The 11,232-nt window shown below is 50.4% G+C and overlaps 1 protein-coding gene across 1 annotated transcript in view; it reads right to left on the minus strand.

Annotated features, from left to right (window-relative positions):
* Nucleotides 1–2,067, minus strand: part of MME (membrane metalloendopeptidase) — a 30,649-nt gene extending 28,582 nt beyond the window's left edge. Inside the window, exon 1 of the mRNA XM_063408509.1 lies at nt 1,543–2,067. The gene's annotated coding sequence lies outside the window, so the exon portion shown is untranslated. The remainder of the gene's footprint in view (nt 1–1,542) is intronic.
* Between the last annotated feature and the right edge of the window lie 9,165 nt (nt 2,068–11,232).

The raw sequence follows: 11,232 nt of genomic DNA on the forward strand, positions 1-11,232 counted from the left end.
AATGAGCCAGTGGTCTCTGAGGCACAGGACTGAAATCCCACTGAAATGTGCAAAGGAGTGAGAAATCTGTCCTGCATTAATTACGAGCTAGAAGTTCATAGGTAACAAAAAAGCAAATTAACTATTATCCCCTTCTCACTTCCAGTCATATTAAGCAGCAAAACAATATGTTATTTATATGGACTAAATACTGCCGAGTCTTCAGAATCCTCTGAGTACTTGGAGCCTCATTGAAGCAGTGATGCTCATCTCCTGACTCTGGTGGTGACTTTGAGCACTGAAACACAGTTCCGTAGAGCAGCAGGAAACACTGCACCTTTCATGTGCAAATATGTTCTTTGCAGTCATCTAAGTTTTTCCAAGCGAGCTAATCTTTCTGTTCCTGCAGAAGCGCTCTTCGTGTCTAAAGGCATCTGACTAATTTTTACTTCTAGTTATTTAGAGAGTTGAGCCCATCTGCATTTACGACCAGCAGGTAGAAGCTGCTTGGTGTGCTACTGCAAGCCCAGCGAAACTGTAGGAATAATTTAAGCAAATGCAAGCCTCGGTATTGTGGTTTTCTTACACTTCTCCTGGTGCTTATGTGATCCCCTCTGCTCTACCTACTGAAGCTTAAGACACCACAGAGAGCTGAAGATGTTTCAGCTGGTCGTGATCTAGATGGCACAGGGAGTTAACTTATGCATTGGCTTTTGGTTTCGGGATGGGTTTGTTAAAATCGGTTTGTGGCTTACTTGGTTCCCAGCGTCGCCACCACAGAAAATGTAGCACGTCACAGGAATACTTTACTATTTCTTCATTAACTTGTGCAGCCTCTCCCGGGCCGGCCGGGCAGTGCCGCGGGGCATCGCGGGGCAGCCTGCGGGGACTGCACCTCCTCCGCCGCACGGAGCCGGGCACAGCCCCGGAGCCGGGCAGAGCCCCGGAGCCCGGGCACAGCCCCGGAGCCCCTGCACAGCCCCGGAGCCCGGGTACATCCCCGGAGCCGGGCACAGCCCCGGAGCCCGGGCACAGCCCCGGAGCCCCTGCACAGCCCCGGAGCCCGGGTACATCCCCGGAGCCGGGCACAGCCCCGGAGCCCGGGTACATCCCCGGAGCCCCTGCACAGCCCCGGAGCCCGGGTACATCCCCGGAGCCGGGCACAGCCCCGGAGCCCGGGTATATCCCCGGAGCCCCTGCACAGCCCCGGAGCCCGGGCACATCCCCGGAGCCCCGGCAGAGCCTCGGAGCCCGGGCACATCCCCGGCACATCCGAACGCGGCTCCGGCCCCCGGGGAGGCGCATTGGGCCGGGCCGCCCTGGGCGGGGAGGGCGCTGGGCTCGGCTCTGCCGCAGCCGCTGCCCCGGCCGGCCCTGCTCCCGGGGTACGACCCCCGGCCGAGCCCTGCCTGCGGCCCCCCAGGGTGAGCTGGCCCCAGATCCAGCGTCCCGGCTCAGGGAGCACCGCTCCCGGCTGGCAGCTCCCGGCTTGGGCAGCCACGCGGGGCCCCGTCCGTCCGTCCGTCCGTCCCGCCCGTTCCCGCAGCCCCGTCCCGCACTCACCCGCTGGCGCTCGCAGGGGTCCGGCCGCGGGGCCGCCTCGCACATCCCCGGGCGGCGCCGGGCGGAGGCGGCGGGGGCGCCCCGAGCCGGCGGGTCCGCGCCCGCGGGGCCCGGGGGGAGGCGGCGCAGCCTGGCGCTTGGGCTCACGCTCGGGCGGGAGCTCAGCCTTAGGCTCGGGCTCGGGCTCGGGCTCGGCTCAGGCTGGCGGGGCCGTGCCGGGCAGCCGCCGGCGCGGCTCAGCGCCCGCGGGCAGCGGCGGGGCCGCGGGGCGCCCGCATCGCCGGGACATCAGAGCCCGGGGCGCTCCCCGCCGCCCGCGCCCGCCGCTCGCCGCCGATCAAAGGAGCCCTTGTCCGCCCGCCGCCGGACCAGCAGTTCTCCGGCTGACCTGAAGGCTTCTTCCTCTTCGCGATCATAAAAATGCGATGGGGCAGGAAACAAACAAACAAACCCCCCCGCCCCGGCGAAGCGCGCCCTGCACCTCGCCAAGCCTCCCCCGGCGCCGGGGCAGCGGCGGGGCCGGGCGGGGCCGGGGAGCGCCGGTCCGATGGAGCGGCCCCTGCACCTGCCCGCCCGCTCATTTCTCCCCGGGCGGCTCGGGAGAAGGAGGGAGCACGGGGAAGGTTAGCGGCCGCATGTCTGCGGCTCGGTGCCTGCTTCCCTGCACACTCATCGCCTTTGTCAAATTAATGCATCACATACGCTCTGCAGGATCTTACATCCTCATTCACCGAGTGATTTCTCCTCGGGAGGGTGATAGCTGTGACTTCTTGCACGGAGAGGCAGCTCTGAGCTCTGCCAAAAGATTTCTCAGGCAACTGAGTATCAAAAGGTATTTGTTTCACTCTTACAAAGTTTCATTTTATTTAAATTTCATTTTTACTAAGATACTGACAAACAGCAACAGCAGCAGTGTAAGTTACCGTCATTCCTCTCACTCAAACCAGACACCACACTGCTTTCTGCTGCGTTCCTTTAGAGGTTTATTACCTCTGAGGCAGACATGGCAGGAATTTCTGAAATCTTTTATTACCAGCTACACACACTAAAATGTCTGCGGCTTGAGAGGGGTAACTTCAAACTACCAAGAAAGGTGGAAACTCAATCCCCACTTCTTTATGGAACTGCCCAGTGAATGATCTGCAGGGCAGATGCAATGAAGAGGGCAAGATGAGCATTAGCTGTATAAATGAAGCACTTTTGCAAAATGAACCTCTGCAGAAGGAGGTTTTAGTCACCAAAAAAGCAATAGAAGTGTAAAAATGGGCAAGAAAAAATTTCAAAAGGTCTAGAGAACAAAAATACTGCATTTTCTTACAGTGACGAGTGGGGGAAATGCTGATTATATCCTTCCCAGGATCAGTGTTCAATTTATTATAAATATCTCGTTTTCACCCTTTCCTGAAGTAATTCTTGAAGAGTTTCAATTGATTCCTGGGACAAGCCATGTGCTCCTGAGGGTCACTCCTGCCATTACCTGATGCCTTAAACAATAGCAAATTTCACCAAGCAATGTAAGAATGGAGGAGGCATTAAAAATACATGTGATTTTGTAAGCAGGTGCCTATTGCACAGCCTTCACTGGAACAAAGCTTGGGAAGCACCGGGTGATGTGCAAACAGACTGAACTGAAATGGCAAAAAAAAGGACTTGTTTCAAAAATTTTAGGTGAACAAAAAAAAGTAGAACTGCCTAATTCACCACAAAGAGAGAGAAAAGGAAGAAACTCGTCTGGCAATCCGTAAATAGCCCAAAGAGGAGTAACGTACCTGACAGGCAGTGAGAGAGTTTCCACTCCTGTAGAGCCTCGTGCTTGGAAAGAGAGAGCAGATGCTGGTGACACAGGCTGGGAGAGGTGTGATCTGTGAGTCAAGCACTGAGATTCCTGTTTGGACCTTTCCTAGGGAAAACTCCCAGCAAGTCAACAGCGTGATCTGCTTCTGAGGAATAATGTTATCAGTGCTGCTGGGGGTAATTGGAGGAGAGAGGCCTGCAGTGGGACACAATAGTGAGGTGGGGTCTCTTCTTCTCCTAGATAAGGAGTGATAGGACAAGGGGACATGGCCTCAAATTCTGCCAGGAGAGGTTTAGTTTGGATATCAGAGAGAATCTCTTCCCAGAAATGGTTGCCCAGCCCTGGCACAGCTGCCCAGGGCAGTGGGGGAGTCCCCAAACCTGACGGGATTTAGAAGTTGGATGTATGTGGCACTTGGGGACATGGTTGTTAGTGGCCTTGGCAGTGCTGGGGGAATGGGTGGTCTCAGAGGGCTTTTCCAGCCCTGTCATTTTAGGGATGACAGACCCACAGCTTCATTCTGCTAATGGCCATGCCCTGCGGATTCCTGAGGGCAAATCCCCAGTGCCAGGATGAGCCAAGGAGCAGGTGACCCTTGTGTTCCGGTTAAACACCATGTGTTTGCTTCCCTTTTACTCACCTTCCCCTGCTGGGACTGGGATTTCACCAAGATAAGAAACAAAAAGGCAAACCAACAACAGAAAGTTCACCCTACAATTGAAAGAAACAACGGAAGCCTCGAGATAAGAGTAAATGGATTTTCCTTAGCACCTTGCTGAGGTGTGTGCTTTGATCTTACTGCTTGCAGTGAGAAGGAGCAGGAGGAAGGGTCTGCAGCTTCATCCTTTAGCCACGAGTTTGGGGGAGCCTGGCACTGCTGCTCACAGACTTCTCTGGACTTCTGATGGACAACCACCAGGTTGAAACAAATCACGGTAAAATTATAGAACCAAATAACACTCAAATACCATTTAGAGTCGGCAAATGAAAAAAGGGAGTTAATATGGAAGAGCACACTGTTGTTAAATCCAGGTCCTTGAAAAACAAAGATTTCTGCTCACTGCTGATTTAAGAAGAGATAGCAATATTTAGCAGTAGTATCCCTTAAAAATCTGGCTAGGGAAGGAAGCTGCTCCAAAATCTGGGCCCATAAGCAGTTCAGAACAACATACAAAAATGGATTCACTGTCCAGCCTTCAGAAAAGCAAATTGCATCCCAATAGCTCAACTGGAATTCCTATGGAGTCAAGAAAAGCCAATGACCCATTCAGTAGTGTGTTCTGTTGGTCTAAACGGCCACAGCAAGACCTCATTCCTAAAATGACCTCTGGGTGACATTAGGACTCATTTACACTACTGTGAAACAACATTATTGCATTGCATTGCAATAATGCAACATTATTGCATTGATACTTGCATTTATTTCCTTTTGGAAAAGCTCGCTTTTCAAAGCAGCAAAGCCAGGGTTCAAGGAACAAACAATGTGGATGCTGCCTGTGTGAGTCTGACCACCGCCCTCAACCCTGCTGATCCTTCCCCATCATGTCCTCTGCTAGAGGAGAGCAAAATGGGGAACCTCCTGCCTTCCCTCCTTAGCCCCGTGCGTGTTCAGTGCAGTTGGACTGTGAGAATTTAGGTGGTAAAGTCTTACCACACTCTGTTTCCTCATTTGGTTCTGGTTTTGTTTCTCAGTCGGTTTGTAATGAATCCAAGCCTGGGTAATTTCTCATTCAGGAAAGCAAACAGTCTAGGTCTCAAAATATTTGTGTCAGTGCGTAAATTATTCAGGTCTAATTGTATTGTATTACAAAGCTTTGTCTTTGTTCGGCGACAGGCTTTGCAGTGCAACTCATTTGCAGGTGTTCGAAAGCCTGATAAAACATTTGGCTGAAAAGCTGTATTTTCTTTTGTTTTTGTGTGTGGGGTTTTTTTTCTTTCTTTTTTCTTTTTTTTTCTTTTTTTTTTTTTGGTTTGGGTTTGGCTGGTGTTGAGCTTGCCTAGGAGCCACACACACTGCTGCAGCTAGCTCTGGCTAACAGGCTCTTAGGGGTCCCGAATCTCTGCTGCCTACCAGGAACCAGTGTTAAATGTTATTGGGACAATAACAGGCCATTCTGTGGAAGAGGTGGATAAATACAGGGGATGTAAAACTGCATTGCCATATGCAGATGGTGTGAAAACTGATAATGGTGTAAACACAGAAGAAAAAGAGAGGAGAGGATTGAGATCCATTAACCACAGGTTTCCTGTGCAGTGCTAATACGGTTGGGAAGGCTTAGTCACACTTTCCTGGTTTTCAAGAGCACAAGCACAGAGAGGCCTTTTCTCCAGCAAAAAGTGGAGCAGGAACTGCTGTGGACACGCAGGATCCAAGGAGTCAACACCCCGCTGTGTTTCCAGGCACTGTCTGCTCTGGGGCTCACAGCACCGGGGCCCTGTGACCCTGCACAGCCACAGCAGAGGCTCCAAAGCACTGGGAATGCAACTCGGCTGGGATCCCAAACACCGGGCTGCCTGGGATCACAAACACCGGGCTGCCTGAGATCTCAGAACACCGGGCTGCCTGAGATCTCAGAACACCGGGCTGCCTGGGATCCCAAAACACCGGGCTGCTGGGATCACAAACACCGGGCTGCCTGAGATCCCAGAACACCGGGCTGCCTGGGATCCCAAACACCAGGCTGCCTGAGATCCCAAACACCGGGCTGCCTGGGATCCCAAACACTGGGCTGCCTGAGATCCCAAACACCGGGCTGCCTGGGATCCCAAACACTGGGCTGCCTGAGATCCCAAACACCGGGCTGCCTGGGATCACAAACACCGGGCTGCCTGAGGATCACAAACACCGGGCTGCCTGGGATCCCAAACACCGGGCTGCCTGAGATCCCAAACACCGGGCTGCCTGGGATCCCAAACACCGGGCTGCCTGGGATCCCAAACACCGGGCTGCCTGGGATCCCAAACACCGGGCTGCTGAGGGGGGCTGAGGGGCTGCCTGGGATCACAAACACCGGGCTGCCTGAGATCCCAAACACCGGGCTGCCTGAGATCCCAAACACCGGGCTGCCTGAGATCCCAAACACCGGGCTGCCTGAGATCCCAGAACACCGGGCTGCTTGAGATCACAAACACCGGGCTGCTGAGGGGCTGTCAGGGGCTGCAGGGCTGCACCCCCACAGCGCCCTTGGGAACGCTGCACCCCGCAGTGCCTGTGTGGGTGAGCCCTGGCAGGGCAGGGGGTGCTGAGGGGCAGGGGCTGCAGCTCATCCCATCACAGCAGGGAGAGGAACTCTCTGAAGGACAGCTCCTCAAGCGTGTGTTTTCTCAGCAGGCTGCAAGAGCGTCCAGCCTGGTACAGCCACTAATCAGGTTATCCCTGCCAGGGGCTGTGATTATTTTCAGTGTCATAGTCTGGTACAACAGCGAGCCCCTGATGGACTGCAAGGCTGATAAACACACTCAGCACCACAGGCCGTGTCTGCAGGAGGCTGCAGTACAGTTACAGTCAAGAAGATTGCTAAAGCTAGGAGGTATTCAAAAGAGAGGAAAGAAATGTTTAAATTTAGGATAACAGATTAAAAATAATCGTTAGTAATGTCTAGGTCACTGGAAAACAAAGCTGTGGGTAGTGCCACCTTGCCTGGCCTAGTGACAAATAAGTCTCATTTTTCTGTTTTTTCTTGCTGCTGGCACCCTGGTTGAGAGTTTCTTTTCACCACCCCAATGACATAAGCAAATAGTCAGCAAAAAAAATAGGTTGTGTTTCAATGTCACAGATTAGCTGGCTCCGCAGCCCTGTCCATGAGATCATTTGAATCAAGTCCATGACTTAAATGTCTGTTTCTGGCCTTTTTAAATCTTAAATGACAAAGCACAAGGCATGTATGGCACAAGCACAGTATGGAAAATGGGGAGGGAAAAGTGCTGACTCTGGAGTGTCAGAACACTGGGAGAGTTGTCCTGATCCAAGCCATCCTTCTAAGGCCACACTGAGACAGCAGAGCTGGGAGAGAAAACTAAGACGTTTTCCTAATGGTTCACATTAGATTTTCTATCCTAGAATATGAAAGGGTAAATGTGCTGTATGTGTGAATGTGAAATTGGGAAAAGAAATCTCTGCTGTTTGTCTCAGTGAGAACTTGTCCTGCCTTCCCGTGGGCCTGTGTCAAAGCTCCTGGAAACCCCACAGTGACATCGAGAGGCAGGACGTGGCTGTCCCCTGGGAGATGGGCCCCCTTGGGTGGGTGCTCGTGCTCTGTGTGTTCAGCTGCACACGTCTGAGCATTCCCACAGTTCAGCTCATGTATTAAAGCAAACGCCTGCTCTGCATTCTGCTGCCAAGGCACGAGCACGCCTGTGCCAGGTGCAGCTCCACAGGGATCCCTGCCAGCCCTAGAGAGCTGCTCCTGTTCCCCAGGTACCAGAGAGGTGCCCTGGCATTGCCAGCTCCGTGCCCCTCGCCCTCACACGGTGCCAGCAGTGGTCTCTTCCCCTGGAGCTGAAAGCCTTTCCCTTTCCAGAGGGTTATTTCCCTCCCTGTTCAGTCCTCCTCTGCCATTCACTCACCTCATGATTCCAGTTTGCCTACTCTCTGATCCTGCCTCTGCCTCCCCTCTTGGCTCTGTCTCATTTTGCCTGTCTCTGTTTCACTGAAGCTTTTACTTGAGGAGGATCAAATAATTGCAGGGTTAAAGCAGACCCTTGAACTCACAATGTTTAATGGGTTTGTAATTAGGCCATGTATCCCTGTGAGAATGGGCAGTCTGGGAATTTGCCAGGATTTACAGGGGGATTTAGTAGCCTACTAAGAGTTTCCAGACCTATTACATTCCTTAAGAGGTTTTAAAGATACCACTGATCTTGGCAGGGAACTAGGAACTAGGATGTCTCAAAATACTCATAGAACTGAGGGATGAGAAGAAGAAAACAACTTATTTTGTAAAGAACAAGGGCAAGTTTCAAAGATTTTATAATTTGAAAGGCATAAATGATGTTCAACATTATCTTGGTAACACATGCCTGGCTTAGAGCATATGATGTGTGTTTTCTCTGAGAATTTATATTTACATATTTGATAAGACATGAATATTAAAACACACATTAGCCAGGCTCTGTGTATGCATTGTACTGTAGGTATATGTGACTATTGCTGCTTTCTGATCTTGGAATATGTAATTGTGTTTAAAAAATTATGAAGTCGTCGCTTTCCTCCATCCTACCTGTTTGCCATTTATAAGGTTCTGTGGCATCACATTTTCTGTGTGTTTTGGGGAGATCAGTGTCTGTTAAATGCCAGGTGATTTCATTATGAAGTCCTGGTTTATTTTTTACTCATAACTGAGACAAGCACAAACTTCTGTTGTTTACTTTCCAGAGAGGAAGGGAAAATTACATCTAACCTAAAAATACCTTCCTCCCCCTACCCCATGTCTCGGTGCTTTGAGCTTGTCCAAGGTGGATGATAAGAAAAGGCAAAAAAACAACTGGGCAGTTTTCTTATAGTAGCACAAAATTGCTGTTTTTCTTCCAGGTTAAAGAAACCCAAACTGTAATTAACTTTCTTCTTTCTGTTCAATAATTACCCTGAAAAAAAGACCACAGCAATAAAAACTACTCTGCCTACCTGTGCAGCAAAGGGAGGGTAGAACTTCCTGGAAATTTGACCTATCCAAGTCTGGCTTTGGATCAGCAATGGGTTTGACTTGTGAAATTGTTCTCTAAAGTAAAATTAAGATGTTTTTGTAAGTGTAATGTATATCAGGATCTCTCAGAGCGGTTTGGGTCCATACCCATATCCTGACTGTAGCAATCCAAGGACACTGTTCACGTCAAATTGATTTGCTCCTGTGAATGGTTTTGAAATTACAGTGAGTTTAAGTCTTGTTTAAATACAAGACTATAAATTCAGCTGGTTTTGTACTTATTACAGCACAACTTCACTGATGGTATCCCGAGCACTAAGAACATGTGCTTCTAAAAATGCTGTCCTTGGGAGGAGTGGGATAAAAGACAAGTACTGGAGTCCTCCTTGGGTTAGTAGTTTGGGTTTATGTACATCAAGAGCTACAGTGAACTTTTACTGCTGTTCTGACACAACCTCAGAGCAGCTCTGTCACCTGTGGGCAGAGTAATTCCATGAATTCCTTGGCATTACACTGGATTTGTACCCCTGCTCTCTGACTCAAAGCAGTTTGGGTTTCTGTGACTGACAGTAGCAGCAGGAGCCCACAGTTCAATGTGTCACACCGTGAGCTCTTAAAATACAACCAAAACTATCACTCTGAAGAGCTTCTGGAAAACAAATTTGTAGTTTAAACATCCAGCTCCCCCTGCTCACCTGAGCTCCTGGTGAGACAGGAGGAATTTCCACATCTGTGCCTCCAGCTCCCCGTGCTCACCTGAGCTCCTGGTGAGACAGGAGGAATTTCCACATCTGTGCCTCTGGCTCCCCCTGCTCACCTGAGCTCCTGGTGTGAGTGAGAGGAATTTCCACATCTGTGCCTCCAGCTCCCCGTGCTCACCTGAGCTCCCAGTGTGAGAGTGAGAGGAGGAATTTCCACATCTGTGCCTCCAGCTCCCCCTGCTCACCTGAGCTCCTGGTGAGACAGGAGGAATTTCCACATCTGTGCCTCCGGCTCCCCCTGCTCACCTGAGCTCCCAGTGTGAGAGTGAGGAGGAGTTTCCACATCTGTGCCTCCAGCTCCCCGTGCTCACCTGAGCTCCTGGTGAGACAGGAGGAATTTCCACATCTGTGCCTCCAGCTCCCCCTGCTCACCTGAGCTCCTGGTGTGAGTGAGAGGAGGAGTTTCCACATCTGTGCCTCCAGCCCCCCCTGCTCACCTGAGCTCCTGGTGAGACAGGAGGAATTTCCACATCTGTGCCTCCAGCTCCCCGTGCTCACCTGAGCTCCTGGTGAGACAGGAGGAATTTCCACATCTGTGCCTTCAGCTCCCCGTGCTCACCTGAGCTCCTGGTGTGAGTGAGAGGAGGAATTTCCACATCTGTGCCTCCGGCCCCCCCTGCTCACCTGAGCTCCCGGAGCTGAGTTTGCCTGGGGTACCTGCACTGAGGGAGCCTGTCCTGTGCCCTTTTACATTCCAAATGTAGCATCAACTGACTGCTTACATTGAGAGATTTCAGCTCTTTCCATTTACAGTTTACAATTTCTTCACAGAGAGGTTTTTTTGACCTTATATTTTATTCAATCTTTTCTTGACAGTTTTAGGTAAATACTGTCTTTGCTTATGCATCATTTACAGTGTTCTTTAGTTTTGGGCACAGTTCAGGGTGTGATGTGTGACACTATTCCTCCTTTTTCACTGACTGGCTGCTCTCATGTTTACGAGTTTTATTGGTTTTACCTGAGACAAAAATTCCCTGCCCTCAGCATATATTATCACCCTGATTATTAGTTTTTGTTCACAGACAGGAGCTTGCTTTTAGTATGGAAATAATGTTCTGCTCTGATGACTGAGCTAAAACAAAATTCACAAGAGTGTTTATAAATATTTATTGCTGCATCTTCTCAGGTCTTGTGTACCCTATGCTCTGAAACACTCCTGGAACACCTTGCTGCACCTTGGATAACTTAATGTCAGATATCCTGGATAATCTTCATGGTTGATATGGTAGCAATAAAGGAAAAGTATTTTACCTTTTATCTCACATGTTGCTTTTTTATATTGTGTCTGATGCAGATATTGGTTTCTTAAGAAGCCTTTAACACTGCTGGGCTGATAAATTAAAATGCAGTGTATTGTTCATAAGATGACTGGGTAGGATGAGATTAAAATTGGAAGTGTGTGTGAGACAAGAGTGAAATATGATTGTTGGGGATTTTTTCTGATGAGCTTGTACTCCCTGTAAAACCCTTGTAGTGTCAGACAAGCACTGAA

This window comes from Prinia subflava, chromosome 11 (genome assembly GCF_021018805.1).
Source record: "Prinia subflava isolate CZ2003 ecotype Zambia chromosome 11, Cam_Psub_1.2, whole genome shotgun sequence".
Classification (NCBI taxonomy): Eukaryota; Metazoa; Chordata; class Aves; order Passeriformes; family Cisticolidae; genus Prinia; species Prinia subflava.